The sequence below is a fragment of the Aulonocara stuartgranti genome, assembly GCF_965226115.1.
Source record: "Aulonocara stuartgranti genome assembly, chromosome: 5".
NCBI classification, from domain to species: domain Eukaryota; kingdom Metazoa; phylum Chordata; class Actinopteri; order Cichliformes; family Cichlidae; genus Aulonocara; species Aulonocara stuartgranti.
In genome coordinates this window covers 33,147,699-33,164,821 of record NC_138943.1, presented here as the reverse complement: position 1 = coordinate 33,164,821, position 17,123 = coordinate 33,147,699, and the positions used below count along the sequence as shown (strand labels likewise).

Sequence of the window (17,123 nt, the reverse complement as noted above, 5' to 3'; positions counted from 1 at the left end):
CGCCACAATGTCAGGATGTATGACGCATTCACTGAAATTGTTTTAATCAAAAAGCAGAAGGTTTGCAGTTCATTAAAGGAGGACTAAAGGCACATGAGTGTTTTTGACAAATGAGTGCCAAAATAGGGCCATATGAGTGAACAGGAATAGTAATGTGCTTGCTCAGAGGATGCTGGTTTACGCTGATAATTGTCATTTACTTTTCATTTCTGTTTTAGAGCTTTTAACCATCGGATGTGGTATTTCTTTACACCGGCTGTTTTTTGTCATTGCTTTGAAAGATTTGCTCAGCTCGAATGATTTGAAGTAGAGTTAAAATTGAAGAAAAGTGTTTTAGTATTGGGTCTGAGTGTCTTTATGGTAATGTTATGGTATGACAGGATAATATAAAGTGTAAATTAATAAAGTGAACAGCTGTGCACACAGACCACAGCAGGACGCTCTCGGTTAGATCACCGTACTGTACGTCAGCAGGACGAACAGTTCTGTGTGATTCCCTGTTTCTTTTTTCCTGTAAACGAACTTTGGCAAAAATGAAAATAAATAAATAAACAAACAAAACATTTACAACTCACAGACATGGCTTAACAGTAGGTCATAGAGGTTCTTGTAGAGTAATCATAAAATGGGCACCAGCAACTTTGTTGTGGAAATAATGTACATATGCCACAGGCTTGATGAGTCCTAATTTTTACAGAGTACTTGCTTGATGTGGTTCTGTGAAGTCTGGGTGCAGGTCTGGTGGTGATGAAGCTAAACCGTGACAGCGCTACAAAGCAGCTCGCTGCTGTGTATTCACATCACTGCTGGTGTGGGTGGTAAATTCGGACAGTTTGGAACTGACCAAGTACTCGCTTGCTATTGAGAAATCATCTAGGAGAAAACGAAACATTTATTTTAAGAAGTGTGAAATAAAATATATAAAATGTCTAAAACTATTATTTTATTTTATTTTTTCATTATCACTCAGGATAACCTCTGGACATATTATCGGACAAATCATCAACATTAGAAAAAACAAAAAACCTAAAAAACCCTCATCAAAATATGTGAAAGGTTCTCTGAAAGAACGACATAAAAACCTTCCACTTACATTAAAATCACACTGTTACTCCTTACTAAACACAGCAACGTTGCCTACAACACATTTTCTAATATGATCTAAATCCAATCTCACTGAATGTATAGCTCCAATAAAACATGGAAATTATGGATCTTAGTAACATTTGTGCTTTAATATATCATAGCTTTCATAGTATTTCATACAAGATATTAAGCAGGGTTATAAAAGAATTAATACTCATATACTAATGGATGCTAAAAATATATATTAATACTAGATTTGCAGCTGTACTGATACCAACAGTACGATCTCCACCTCCTCCAGCTGACACAGATCCTCACACAGCACCTCTGCAGACAGGCCATCACACAGCCCCTCCCCTCACTAGCAGCCGAACAAACTTGGTGAAACATTTTAAAGACTCACACTCCGTCTTCATGAAGAATTCTAAGAGGTCAGTAACACTTCTGTTTCAATAACATTAAAATATAAAACACTATTAGTATTTACCCTCATTAGTCATCCGTTCTCCTTAAACGTAGCAGCTAGCAGCTATGGCTAACAATAAAACAATAACATTACTGAAGCTAGGCAGCAAAGGTAACCAGTCCTGCCCATCTGTAATGTTTATAGGCAGTGTTCATCTTTTCAGGATAACATAATTTTTTGTTTCTAAAAAAGTAAACTAGACATAAAAAGTGCCAGCAGCTACAAAGGGTGCCAAGCCTCGAGAAGCATGGAGAGTAAATAGAGAATACATTTGAACAGACCTGTAAAAAAAAGCGCAAAAAAGCCTCACGCTGCCTGTGGTATCAAAAGTAGCACTGAATATAGTGCCAACTCTAATCTGTACAGTGCAGCAAAAGCTAAAAAACAATGTGACTGGTTAGGGCGAAAGATATATCTAAAATCATGTCTCAAAGAATTTAGAGAGAATATGAATACGTCAAAATATTCTTTTTCTTACTTACTTTCTTTCTTTGTCTTTCTTCCCCCTTAATGTCCTTGGTATATATAAATGACGCAGCTGATAGCACTTTGATACAGTGACTAAATAATCTAATTTATCTGAATCACAGACATCTGGTCTGATAAACAAACAGTGCTTTTCTGGAATGCCTAATTATTTCATTTGAGAGGTAGATGAGATTTTGAATACCTGCACTTTGCAGCATCTGCAGTTCTCTCCAAATTTAGCTGCTCCAAACGAAAATGACATTTTGTTTTTCTTAGAAGTGCGAGTGCTCATTAGGACACTGTTTCCTCTTACAAGTTTGGAAAATTACTTAAGAAACTTAAATTAATGAAAGTGATGATAATGAATTAAGATGACACGTCACAGTTTCATTATTTAACAATTGGAAAACATCCACTGACCAACTTCAACTTATATCTATGTAATAGTTGGCACATTAACATTATGTTCAGTATCTGTTTTGTTGCAAGAAATTGAAATACTTCTCTGTGCGTGCGGGTGAAAGAGTGTTGTTGTGAAACCCTGACTGATTAGGTTAATTCAGAAACATTTATATTCATGTCAAACCAAACAAACAATGGATTCTGGCACCAAAATGTTTTTCTTTGTAAGCATTCTTCAGTAGCTTTTTGGCACCATTATGTTTCCAGGATCTTCAGCTTACAATACAAAGAGCCTTGACATGACTGTGTTGTAATTTGTCGCTACATAATTAACATTTAACTGAATAACACAAGCAGGGTGTCCTTGGGTTTGTATTTGGAGTAAGTTGTATTATCTTACTAGCAGACACACAATACATATTTATATTTTCTGTTAGTATTGTATGTTATAGCAGTGGTCCCCAACCTTTTTTGCACCACGGACCAGTTTATGTCGGACCGGCCTTTAAGGTGTCGCAGATAAATACAACAAAATAAAATCAGTACTGGTGCAAAGAAAAAAAAAAGATTTATTCATGGGAAAAGACCCGGGGAAACCGAGTTAACGATAAAAACGCAAAAAATAAAAAATAACCATAAAAACCCTGAAAACCATAAATTTCACACCCGAGCCTCAACTCTTGCGGCCTGGTACTAAACGACTCATGGACCGGTACCGGTCCGTGGCCCGGGGGTTGGGGACCACTGTGTTATAGTATGTATACAGTATGTGACCACTAAAAAATCTCAATGTGAAATATATGAAAGGCACAACTAATAAGTGCACCTGTATGAGAATCATTAAGCTGTTCCAACTGTGCAACATGGTATTGAAAAGACATTGAAAAAAGGATGACTTCACCAGACGTATAAACAGCATCGATATTTGGTTAATAAGTAGAAGGTGAAAAGCCATCATCTTGAGTGCTTGAGAAGATGTCTAAAGCGTCCTTTGTGTCTAATTTTAAGGTTAAGAAGAGAAAAGACACAGTTCTTCCCAAACATCTCATAAGTATTCAGCCGTCTGGTAACCATTCATAACCAAAAACTGTCACACAAAGGCTTGGCTTTACTTTGGAACCACATTCAAACATATTCTAGCCTTGATGGTTGGGCATCATTTAGACATCTTTTAGAGCTCTAATCAAAAGAAAACTTCTCAATGGATTAACAGAAATTAGTAAATGGTTGAAATAAGGCTGAATTCAAGCCTTTGTTACATCCTTAAAAGAAGCTTTTTCACTTTTAACTTTTTGGCCATAACAGGACGTGTTTTTAAAGGCCCGAACAGATTTAGCCTAGAAAACAGTGTCCATTGATGTCTGGTGCTTGGAAGGTTTTAATCAAACGTAACAATGTTATCACTATATCTTAATATATTTTAAATATATTTATACTTCTTCTCTTATTCTCAGTGAGTTCGAATTGTCCAAATGGGGGGACATAACCCTCCACACTTTTGCTCCTGGTTTCAAACTAGTTTCCCAGCATTGAACTAGAATAAGAGTGAAAATCCACCAAAATTATGAAATACTTTAAGCAATTTCCTGTTACACTTTCTGAAGTTTAAATTCAGTAGCAGGTTAGATGATAGTTAAAACTGACTAGAAATGATAAGACTGATGTTTAGTCTCCAAAATGGACACGCAGCAAACACACAAAGGACTTTCTGATAAACTCCAGCTGTATCCATCTCCATCTGGTATCAAACTCCATCCAAAGTTTGTTATAGAGTCTGTTAAACCATCTTAAGTGTTGAGCTCAAGTTCAGACCCATTCAAGGTTAATCCAGAGCTCCAAATTCTGCAACGGTGCTCAACAACAGCACGGCTCATAATAATAAAACTCAGCTTTGTGTCAGCTTTGTGTCAGATTTGTACGCTTCATCTCAAACCTTCAGACTGTTTGAATATACACAACAGATGTTTACCTATTTAGTGAAAATGTCGAAGTTTGATGCCAGAATTTCCAAACCAAGCTGTGGATTTCAGAATTTCACTGTGTTCTGTGCTACTGTTTTTTTTTTAAATAAGAAATAAATAAATAAAAGATCATTTTAAATAAATGAGAAGTTCCAAGCTAAGACACCTTACTCACAGTGAATAACAGAGCCTTGATATTTTTCTCTCATTAAGAACTTTTATCCCATTTTTATCTCAAAAAGCTGTTATTCTTTTGATTTAATCAAGAGATGCTGAGATGTTGCAGAGTGTGATGGTTTATAATGGAGATTATAAACAATTCTAATGGCTTATTTGTCTTATATGGCATTTTATGTAAATTATATGAATTTATGTTACTGTGTATAACTGCTATTTGAAAGATCTTGTGTAACTCAAACCGTGGTATAATAACACATGAAAATGCACTTTTTCACAGGGGAGAGATTGAGCTAAGAGACCAGGTTTCCTTGCATAAATTTTAAAGGGATGTTAAAAAAATATATGAGAATGTTTACAAAAACGCTACATGTAAGTCCTGCAGTTTAAGATATGCCACTTGTTTTCTGTCAGTGTGTTTCTGTCCACAAAGCTGTGAAAAAAAATCAATCGATCGATAAAAAGGGACACATTGTTTCGGGTATATTTGTTGCATTCTTTTGAGTCGTACCAGCCGCTCTATTCAATCCTTTAATGTCGATTCAAACAAAATAACAACACCCCGTGGGGAGCACAGTTCTTATCAAGCGCTTATACTAAATCAGCGAGCACCGCTGTCTCTCACACAACAGCCACACCCAGAGGAGCACAATATTACCTCTGAGAATGTGCTTGTGCGGCTCTTTACTGAAAAGCACACGCACGTTCAAACGGGGTGTAGCATCAAGAAGAATCGCAAATCTGGCCTCATCCCAAGAATACTTGGAAAGGAAATGTTTGCGGGCCTTATATAAGTATGTTTAATAATGCAACATTCCCAGCGCTCAGATCTCCCCCACCCCCCCACCGAAGTTGGTTGCTGTGTGGCGTTGCTCTTATTAAGCACTCAATTAAAGCCATTCCCAAGGAGAGGCAGTGCGCAACAATGTTTGAACTAGGAAACATTGCTGGCGCAGACAGTCTGTGAAGAGTCACCCCAGAGGAGTGCGGTGCCTTGAAACCGGAGGCCTTGAAGTGACAGATCATCATAAAGCATAGCCAAACCAGGGAAATTATTCTAATATGATTGGATTACAAATAGGGCATTTTACAGAACCAATGAGACCGAATAAATAGAGCTGGAGCATAAGCTGTGTCACTTAGCCTTCTTTCAAGATTTTGTAAAATGAAAGTGAACACAGAGACGGGATGCCTAACGTTAATGAAGAGCTCTGCTATATAGTCAATTGTACTTAGTCCTGACAATGCACAGAAGTGTGCGCGCAGTTGTACAAAGGGGACGTATTTTGTTGTGTAAATCAGACTTATTCATGAACTTGCTTTGGCTAAATTATGCAACAATTTTTTATCAGCAGCAGATGGATGATTTTATATGTAAGTCCACGCAGATGAAAGATTTGTTTCAATGAAACCAGCTTGTGGTGTGCAGGAAAACATCAAACTGAAGGCAACTCATTTGGAGACGCTGCTTTTGAGGTGCCTTTTTGTTTTGGCAGTAATTGTATTTTTCAGCAGCTGTTCCAAACAGCGAGAACAAAATGCACAAAACTGTATGCTAGCCTCACTGTGAGGTCCTTGCATCGCTTTCCCTTTCATTCTGTGCTGACTCCATAAAGCGCTTTCACTTTCATACACTGAAAACAGAATTCATCTTTTCAGTATCTGCCCGATGGTGCGCTGACATTCCTGGAATACAGCCTAATCACAACTATCGTACCTTTTTAAGAGTTTGGCTGAGGAATAAACATGTAATTTTCCAGGATGCTGCTTGGCAGGCGAGATTTTTTATTATTATTTTTCCCCAACACTCGCAGCACCTTTGTCAAACAACTCTATTATTCCAAACAAGTAATGCATGGCATACATAAAACCGCACCACACTCTGGTAAAGTAGTATCAGGGGCCTGCAGCTTCCTCATCCATTATGGTGCTGTGGAAAAAAATCTCACGGTGCTGTTTGCTTTGAAAATCCAGCAGAGTGAAGCTGAAAAGCAGCCATGCTAAACAACTGACACCAGGCGTGTTTTTATTTACTGTTTGTTACTGAGCATACGTGTGATCAGCGGGGTGGGTGCAAATAGCTATGACAAATATTACAGCGTGTATTAGAAAGCTTATAAAAAGGGACAAGAGAGATCAAACGGCAGATACTAAACAGCCGTGATTCTCAATATGGAAACGTCAGGACCCCGTAAGGTTTACAGCTTCAGCTGACAATTAGGAAATATATTAAAATCTACTCTATGAAATGTAAGAAAGAAGTGAAACAGAAGCAAATTTTTCTCATTGCAAAAAAAAATTGTATCATTCAGAATTTCTGACTTCTTAGATTTCTTTTCTTATATTCAGTAAATTGATTATATTTTCACGTTGGATTGTTGGGAGAACAAAACAACTAAAAATATCCGATTCAGCCTGAAAATGCGACGGTTTTTTTTCCTTCCTTTTGTCTGTTTTCATATTACTTCAAAAAAAATGATTCAACACCTGCAATACAAACAAAAACATACAAACAAATTAAACTGACTTTGCAATAAATGAAAGTGTATACTCTCCACACTGGAGACGTGGAAACCTGAGAATTTTCTGCATTTTTACATATATATGGTAATAATTACCATTAGTTGTCATAGTTAAAGCTAAACTAAATAGTAAAACTAGATTTATTTTAGTGAACCAAAATAAAAAATAAAAACTGGACCTTGGAGAAAAAATTAACTTGGAAAACAGGCTAAAATAAAATAATAAAGAAAATATCTGAAGCCTTGGTATTTGTTAATTGAGTTAAATTAGTTATCAAAAACTGCCTGATGAGGGTTTGATGGATGTTTTTATTGCACTTGTAAATCAACTGCTTAAAAAAGGTTCTGTTAATGTTTTAATATCTGTACTGATTTTCCAACTTTTGCCTCTGACATTTGCCATAAATTAAATAATAAGTAATAATAATCAATACTTACTTACTTAACTTGTACAAACTAAACTAAAACTATAAAAACTAATCAGAAACGAGCAAACCAACTCTGGAAATTAACTGAAATGACAAATAATTAACAACAAAAATTCAAAATGAAACAAAAACTAAGAAGAACTTAAAAAAACTATAATAACAGTACAACTAACTCCCTCTTCTCTGTGTTTTAGCCCATCAAACACCTCGAAACATAAAGGAAGGCAAGCATCCCGTGGCCAGGAGAAGAAGTGGCTTGGAAAATACATCTGCAGAACTTCACGGTCATTAACAGCCATACGTCACTGCAGATTACACAGCAAACTGTAGGAGCGAGCAACAAGTCTCATTATGCGCAGCCTCACCAACTCCCACCCAGCTTCTGCCTCTCACAGAGACTACAGCTGTAATGTTTGGACTTTCAGGATGTCCTGTGACATATCTGCACACATTCAGACTCACGCATTCTCTTTATCTTCGGTTCCGTTCCTTCGGCTAGCTTTCCCGAAGAGGCATGAAATAAAAATGACCTTGATGACACATTTCTGCGATACTTTCTCGAGGAAACCATGCAATGAAATTTTTATGCCAGGCCTCTAAATGCACCTATCCCGGGGTATTTTTAATGTCACTTCTGCGCCTTGGCAGTTCTGACAGGCTTGTTGGTTTTCATGCCGCCGCCAACCATTAAAGTGCTGTTTTTTCTTTTTTCAGTGCGGGCCTGCATCTGGACCGCCTTGGCCGCATCAGGCAGGCAGGGAAATATCAGTCAAGCGCAGCAATTATCATTAACGTTTGTGTGTCATGAGCTGAAGCCAACGGGCTGCTAATTGTGCTTCAGTTTGCCTCTGTATAATTATGCGTCTTTGTATGAAAAGTTTTAGGCCATTTGGTAGTTAAATTACACGCACAATCTTTTTTAACACTCTTAAATATTTATGCTTGGATTCTCAGGAGGGTCTCTGTTCTCCGTTTTGAGGTTCCGAGGCGATACCGTGCAATGCTGTTCAAGAAATAAGACTGAGCTGAGGAATAATCCCCAGTCCTCAACCCTTTTGAAAGAGAAGTATTTCTCCTTTTTCTCGCTGCTGACCTTTAGAATAAGTTCAGCGCTTGTCAAGGTGGATGACAAGCCTGTGCAACAGATTACACACAGAGAGTCACTGGAGCTGCTCAGTCAGACATAAAAACCTAATGCTGAATGAACAATGTAGGTAGGCACGCCAGCGGATTGATGCTCGTGTGCAGCACATTGTCTTGCCCTGCCTGGTGTTAACATTATATTGACACATTTCCTCCTCCTGGTGCCTGCATTAATTTCAGGTTCTTTTTCTGAGGATGGAAAACTAACAGAATCCAGTTCAGTTATCATTTGGAAGAGCAGTTTTGGTTTGGCATGTCAGATGTGCTGAAAACGCACAGATGTCCACATCTATTAAACATATTAAACTGGGTTTATATGGCATTTACTGGCCATTGTAGACTCCAGGCCCTGCACAGGCTGCCCACATACAGCTTATGTAGTGACTGGCAGATGCACTGATTGAAACCATTAGAGATACAGTGACATAAAGGCTGATTCACTACATGATGAGACAACAAAGTGACCACATGACAGGGACTAGAATGAAAACATCTTTGTTCCTGGTCACTTCAGTGGAAATCCTCAAAAGGTGCGTAAATTAAAGTGGGTGTTCCCGCCCCCTAAAATACCTGTGGTATTCAAAGGTGATTCTAAGAAAACGTCTCCTTTTCCTTAATTTCGCTGTGTACAGGACTTAGACGGATTCCTGGGGGCCTCCGTAGGTGGTCAGCAGCAGCAACGGCAACGGAGGCGGCGGCGTAATCAGCCCCAAATCCGCAGGGATTATTGAAGGGCGGGTCAACACTGGAGGATTACTAAACAACTGCACCGATCAGAGAGACGCTCACACACACACGCGCGCAGATTACTTTCACTTCCACCATGATAGTCCCACAACAAAGTAGACAGGCAAATGAGATCAGCAGAGGGTGAAATTCAGAGAAGGCAATCCCGCCCCGCCGCATCCCGTAACACAGCGTCAGGGCTTTAATGTAATCTGGGAAAAGTTGGGATGCGGAGCGGGATCTGTTTGTTTCTGAGCTCCCACTCACAGCTCGGGAGCTCAGCAGCTGGGCTGCTGGAGGTTTAACTTGACAAATGCTGAAGTAACCAAGTAAAAAAGAACACACTACTACTTGTACTACTACTACAACTGCTCCCACTCTTATTAACCGCACACTTACCTTTCCTCGCAGAAGTGATATCTCCAATAATTCACGGCCGCAGATTAATCCGTATTTTGTCACTAAACAAAACTGTGCGTACACACATCACTGTCAAGTCTCGGCGACGCTCCCGGCCAAAAATAGATAGCCTCCCCGTCTGAGTTGTGCGCAAAAGACGCTGCTCCCTTCTTTTGTGTTATCACTGCGCTCTTCTCGTCTGTGCGGCACTACTGTGTCTCCATCCCTGCCTCCCTGCCCCTCTCTCTCTGTCTCCCTGTGTCTCTGAGTGTCAGTAGCACGAGTAGCTGACGGTGTGGCGTCTCGCGGGTTGCATATTGGAAAGTGGAAAGCCTCTGTGTGCTGCTCGCTCACTCCGATGCGTCAAGTCTCCCCTCCCTCCCTGCCTGTACTCGAACCGTGCTGGAGCGGAGCGGGACGCACGCACACGCGGCGGAGTGGAAAGCCAGAGAAGGAAGAGGAAAGAGAGAGAGACCGAGAGGGAGAGAGAGAGCGCTGTCTTGTCTGTCTCCCCTACCGACCAGCCTCCTCGCTGCTTCGGCCATTCAAGTGGAACAGACACCGACCGTCCTCTTCCTCCTCCTCCCCTTACTACTACTACTTTTTTCCTCACCTTCTCCCGCTCTCTTCCTCCTGCTGGGATGTCTAAGGAGTCTGGCTAAATACATCAAAAAGGGATGTTTGTTAATCGCTTGTTATACTCTGGCAAACAGCCCGTGTAATATTTGTTAGAAGCAGTAAACCACGAAGTTTTTGTAACTTTCTTTAAAGTATTGTCTAAATGTTCATAAATGTTATTTTTTGGTGTGTGTTCGTGTGTGGTGGTCTCATTAAATCCTACATTTGCTGCAAGTGATGTCATTTGAGTCTGCAGGGTTGAGGGAAAACAATGGCACAGAGCTAATGGTGTAATGGCGTGAAAGAAGTGATCTTTTCAGACTTTATTGACGTTTTTTCAGGTTAAAGGTTACATTAGTGTTCATGTGTATGACCATGCAGTGACATTACTCATCCATGTTGCAACATTCAATAAATACAATAATTCAATAAATACATTCCCACATACACCTGAAAATGGAGATTTATTGCTTTTTGCATTATATATTTAAAATAAAAACCCAGAACATATTATTACATCTTCCCACAGTCTAGAGTCACTCAGGCTAGACTAACACTAACACACTGATCAACACTAAAACAATTTTGTCTTGAAACATGTGCATTTGACTGCTTTTATGGGAGGCCAGACTACTGAGCCTGCTTAGATTCTATCCGGGATGGTGTTTTAGTCTGAAAGAGCAGAAACACAGACTTGATGACGAAAGAAATGATAACATATTCCACCTCATTTGCTTCCTGATTCTGTCTTATCAATCACAAAAATGAAGCCAAGACTTCATAACCCATGTAGCATATTATTATTATTATGTATTATACTATCATGCTCTATTATGGACTTTAATCTGAACTATAGTCATGATCTTTTACACACAAATCTTCAGCATCTATCACTAGTAAGAGTTTTAGGACAATTTCTTGTGAAATGTTCACTTTATTAGGAACACTTGCTGTTCATTAGTTGAAACACAGCCGGACAACGATTTAGGTATTTATACATGTTCAAGAAAACCTGCTGAAATTCAAACTCTGAGTATTTCAGAAACTGCTTATCTACTGGGAATTTCTTGCACAAACATCTCTGGGGTTTGCAGAGACTGTTCTGAAAAGGAGAAAATATCCAGTGAACAGCAGTTATCTGGGTGAAAGTGTGCTGATGCCAGAGGTCAGGCCAGACTGCCTAGACTTGATAGGAAGCCAACGAAAGTATCCAGAAGAGCATCCCTGAACACACAGCGCACTATTCTTTGATGAGCTTATGTGAATTGTAGCTCCAGTTTCTTGTTCTTAGCTGACATGAGTGGCAATCAGTGTAGTTTTTGCTGGTGCAGTCAGAGATGCTCTTCTGTATACCTTGACTCTATTGAGTGGTCATTTGAATAACTGCTGGCTTCAGTGAGAGGAAAGCTTGTTGCCCGCTGGAAAAGAGATAATAATAATAATAACTAATGGGGTATTAATGTATTTTCTCAATATAGGGAAATATAGGAGGGGAATATTTAAATCAAGCGCACAAACAGATTTACTAACATTCACAATAGGCACTTTATTGCTACCAACGCACGTCTCATTTTTGGCCTTGATATTGCAGCAGTTATTGCTGCATAGTGAAGGTACGGCATGAGATTTTAGAGAACTCGGAGATGACTTGGAACTTTCAACCTAAAGGAGCCACGCAATACCAGCGACAACAAAACTTCTTTCAACTCTTCAATTTTTGACTTCAGGTTCTTTTCAACATACTGTGGCTTCTGTGGCAGGAATTTCACAGCCTGCACAGTGGGGTTCAAAGTGAAATTGCTAAGGAACAGAGAAAAGTGAGGGCTGACAACATTGACTTTGGACAGCATCCTGAAAATAATCAGATCTTGGATGGAGATGAGACGTGCAAAGTCTTAATAGCAGCTAATTTTTTCATTTTGATGTTTTGAATTGGTTTGATAGTTTGAAAGTGTTGTTTGTTTTGGTTCCATTTATTTATGTTAATAAACTTTAAAAACACATTTTCTTAAACTTAAATCAAATTGTTAGAATTTCACTACCATGCACAGACCCAACAGTTTTCACTGTGATCTCAAGAACTATGCTTGAACACAACTGCTTTTAGTGGCAGACCTACACAAATTCATGCATTTGATGATACATTAGATATGGACACAAACACACACGACTCACAAAGTTGAATGGTGACATGGTGAGAGGTTGTCATGGCTACTGAACGGACCCACGCGCAGACAGTTCTTTCAAGGAAACAAAAGGGGATTTATTTACAATAGGGATCACCTTAGTGCAAAATATATGTACAGTGAGTTGGGAGGGGGTCCAGGGCTCCAGGGAGAGAAGGGGGGGGGAATCCACACACACGCTTCCTCTTCCACTCAGTCACCGCCACCGCTCCTCCGCACACACGCACTCCTCTTCAGCCGCACTCGCTCCAACACTCCACACACTGCCCCACTTGGACAGGTCCGGTGATTCGGTCCAGAATCCAGGTGGTTCGACGTTCCAGCGGTGAGCTGCTCTGTGCCACTGCCTTAAATAGCAGCTGGGGAAATCAGCCAGATCAGCCGCAGGTGGACACCATCCACAGGGGTGCGTGGGCCAAGAGTGAGAGCCCGTAATGAGCTCCACCCAGGCAGAGAGGAGGAGGAGAGACAAAAAACTAAAACTAACAACAACAAAACCTGTAGCCAGCGTGGGCCAACCAGAGAGACACGGGGACCGTGACAGAGGTGTTGGCAAAGGAAATGAGGGAAGTACACAATCGAGTCCGAGAGTACACAAGGAGCTTGAGGCCTGGTCACCACCATAGGTAGCTGACGGACAAGTGAGTGGAGATGGCCAGGACTCCACCTCAGCCGTTCACTCAGACCTTGACAGAAGAGGGAACCCGAGCAGCTCAAGAATTACGAAGGGATGAAAGAGGTGCTCCAGAGGGTGTGGAAGGTGAAGGCAACAGTGGTCTCTGTGGTAATCGGAGCACTTAGGGCATTGCTATGGCATTCCATGTATGACCGCCTGCTGGCATCTTGCTCCTTGTTTTTATGTGTTGGGCTTTCTGAGGGGCATTTTGCCTGCTATGGCTCTGCTGATCTTGTGCTTAGAGCTTGCTCCTGTGCAGCCATGACCAGTGCCTATGTGCAGTCTGTCAGTCCAGCTTTGTCCAGCCATTGGTAGGGCAGATATCAGCCATAGCTTCTATCTGCCTGTGGACATGGTGACATGGACAGGGGTCTGTCTTCTTAGTGCTCTTTGTTTTCAGGTGTTTGCTGCCTGAGGCATTCACCTAGCACATGGTCATTTGTGGCCATCTTCTTTTGTGGACCTTCTTGCTGTGAAATATCAATGTGAAACACTGTGCTACCAAGCTACCTATAGGCTACAATTCCACATAAACACAAGTCCCTATCCTAATGAGGACGCACATATGATTTTTCTCTTTGTATTTATTTATAAAAAATAAGCTGACAACACAAAGCAAAGCTACTTTAAAAACATTAACAGGTAGAGACAGAGGCTGCAGCCTGACTGCTCAGCTGTTTGTTACCTGTTGAAGATCAGAGTGTGGCTTCAGGGCTGGGTTTGCATTTGCTGAGCATTAAAATCTGTCTGTATCCTTGTTTAGGTTGGCGTTAGCATGCTGTCTGTGCAGATGCTTGCAAAGAGCTACAGTTGTGTTAGCAGCATATGCAGTTGTTTCTGTCATGAATGCAATTTGCACATGAATAAGAATAAAAAATTATCAATATCCATGCTGCAGACTGTGCCACTAATTTCCTCCTCCAGCACATGAACTGAAGTCAGCTGACTGAAGTGCAAGTGGAACTGATAAGCAGGATCAATAGGCAAGCAGACCAGCAGTTCCAGAGAAATTAACTACTGGGAACCCATTCCCTTCACACACACACACACACACACACACACACACACACACACACACACACACACACACACACACACACACACACACACACACACACGCACACGCACACACACACACAGTGTCTGTCATATATATGTATATCTATATATCTCTATATATAGCTAGCTTGGGATTACCACTGGGACCACTGTTACCTTTACCTTCCACATACTTTTGAGCGCTTCTCTGAGTCCTTGGCACTTCTCCAGCTTCTCGTGTTTCTTCTTCATGATGTTGCTGTCACATATATATATATATATATATATATATATATATATATATATATATATATATATATATATATATATATTATGACTGTACAAAGTATATAGAGGCTGATATAACCTCAATCTTAGGTGCCACAGGTACAATAAATCTGCAAAGTAATAACTTTAAACCACCCACTGATCCCATTACAGTGATTGAAGAACATGCAGGAAGTGCAGTTTTTTCACACATTCCCCCTGCCAATCAGTTATTACTCCCCCTCAAGAAATTCCTCCCCCATCATTTATGTTTTCCTCTGACAATTCACAGGAAAAAGGAAAAAAAAAAGCTTTCTTCAATTAAGCTGAATTGCCTTAAAATGATCAATATTTGCCACTGATATTGATAACCAGTGCAGGGAGTACGAGGTCAAGTGGTTCCATAACCCCTTCTGCATTCCCCATCTTAATCAATAAACTGGTTCTATGTACACCTGTAAATCTGGTGGTAGTCACTATTTCTATTCTATACACACACAGAGTGTCACAAAGGTGCAGTGTGTGCCAACTGAACCACAGACATTTACATAATCACACAGCCTGTCAGAGCTAAAGAAGTGCAGTGTATCAGCAGGATATCTAAGTGTTGCTGAAGGAAAGTCTCACTGAGGTTTAGCTTAAGATGTGTCAAAAGCTTTAAAGGATGATACCCAGCATCTTTGACAGGTCGTCCCACACCGCATCATTTCTGCCTTAAATGTGGTTCAGAGTGAAGCTCTGACCATCCCTCAGCACAGAAATAATACAAGAGAAGTTGTTGTTTAAACTGGTCCCAAAATGCATCACAACACAGTCCATGCACAAAATTACAAATGCACATGAGCTAAAAAAAAAAAAAAAGCAATAAAAAACCACACAAACCTCATCTGGCAGCTCCATGCTTATTTCAGAGGTGTGACTTTGTAGGGACGTTGTCTCACTGTGCCATAATTTATTCCCCAAGGAAAGCGCATTTATAACGATTTCTCCTTCCTCATTTACTAGGCCCGTAATAAATATATTTATGGCTCCCTGGGTTTTTAGGCACCACATAGTGCCACATCACATTCTGCTAACAGTTTGGGGTTTTAAAGATTGTGCATTTATCCGAGAAGATTTGCAAATGTACAAAAAATGAAAGCAATGCACGACATCCCAGGACTCTGCAGGGCACTGCAACAAAGACAAAAAACAAATTAAAAAACAAAAAACATTATCTCTTTGTATCATGATCAGAAAGATGTTGCTCATGCCTACCACCCTCTTTTTTGTATTTAAGACTTTGTCAGACACATATATTTCCAAAACGTATATGTGTGGAATAGGTTCATTGCTGTTTCTTTGCGACCACTAGGGAAAAATGGCTCACTGCACTTGCGGTTCTCACCACTCGTCCAGAAAAGTTGGTTATTTTCTGCCCTCCAGCTTCCCTGGTGCATAATGAGCTCATTACAGAGGTCAATCACCCATCTTCATCCACCCATCATGGGTTTAAGCATGCCGACATTTGCTAGCCAGCACAAGACACTGAGTGCAGTTAAACTGTTGGAAAAAGGTGTTTTATTTTGTTGGTCTTAAAACAAATTATTGGACAAACAAGGATTGGGGCAAGAGATCGGCAATATGAATACACTTTCACTGGAATCAGTCCTTTTTGAAACATTTCACTCAGGATCTGGATGTCATAAATAAAAGAAGCTACTTTCGGCTGCTCCCTCATTCACAAAGGCTCACCACAGTGGGTAGCTCCGCATGTTTCAGGGCAATTCATAACAGCTGTTATATTCTAGAAATATCTTAGTTTCCACAAAAGTGATAAAATGTGTGACCATTTATTGAATCACATGGCTACAGGCCAGTGAGGCTCTCTGCCCACAATTCTAAATCTCTGGAATTACAATTGTTTCCTAATAGGATTTAAAGTTCTGTTAGAAGGTCCAGTGGTGGCTGCATTAAAGGGGGAGTCTCCTGGCAGAGAAGATGTTTGATCACCAGCAATGAAACACAACACAAAACATAGAGTCAATGTGACTCAACTAACTTTGATTTAGTAAACAAGGAATAGATATTCATTCCATCTTTAATTATGATTGGGTGCCACATGTTACTAGGATATTTTGGTCTGAATATTTCAACAAGAATCACACAAGGCCTTTTCTCTGTCCATCCTCTTATCCTTATCGGGGGGGAGGGAAGCTTTGGGAAGAAACCAGAGTTCCTAGAGAGAACCCGTGCAAACGGCACAAAGAAAGGCCAAATGATGGGGTTGAACTCAGGATCATCGTGCTCTGAGGCAACAGTGTTAACCAGTGTGTTGACCAAGGGATAATCCCAATTTTCTAAATTGTGCCTCCTAGAGTCCTGCATCCTGCCTGTGACCCGGTATGCTGCACTGAGCAATCGTGTGGTTCCTAAAATGCATCTGAAGGTCAGCAGACAGAGGAGAGAGCTTGTTGGAGTTTTAATCACCTGCAATATATAAAAGAGACACAGCTGGAATACATAAACCATGGTGGGGAGATGACACATTAAATAACTTTTTGTTTACATGTTGTTTCAC

General features: G+C 40.2%; 1 protein-coding gene and 1 long non-coding RNA gene across 4 annotated transcripts in view; one reads left to right on the top strand and one right to left on the bottom strand.

Annotated features, from left to right (window-relative positions):
- Positions 1-10,747, bottom strand: part of cntn4 (contactin 4) — a 204,359-nt gene extending 193,612 nt beyond the window's left edge. For 2 of the 3 annotated variants that reach the window (XM_082532729.1, XM_082532731.1), the window contains exon 1: positions 9,779-10,747. The gene's annotated coding sequence lies outside the window, so the exon portion shown is untranslated. Of the gene's footprint in view, positions 1-9,223; positions 9,308-9,778 lie in introns of those variants that run through there. The other variant, XM_082532730.1, reaches the window with a different exon arrangement.
- LOC309706324 lies at positions 1,335-9,364 on the top strand. The gene is made up of 3 exons (XR_014276724.1): positions 1,335-1,517; positions 7,705-9,183; positions 9,286-9,364. It is a non-coding gene; the product is annotated as an uncharacterized lncRNA (long non-coding RNA).
- Positions 10,748-17,123: the final 6,376 nt, after the last annotated feature.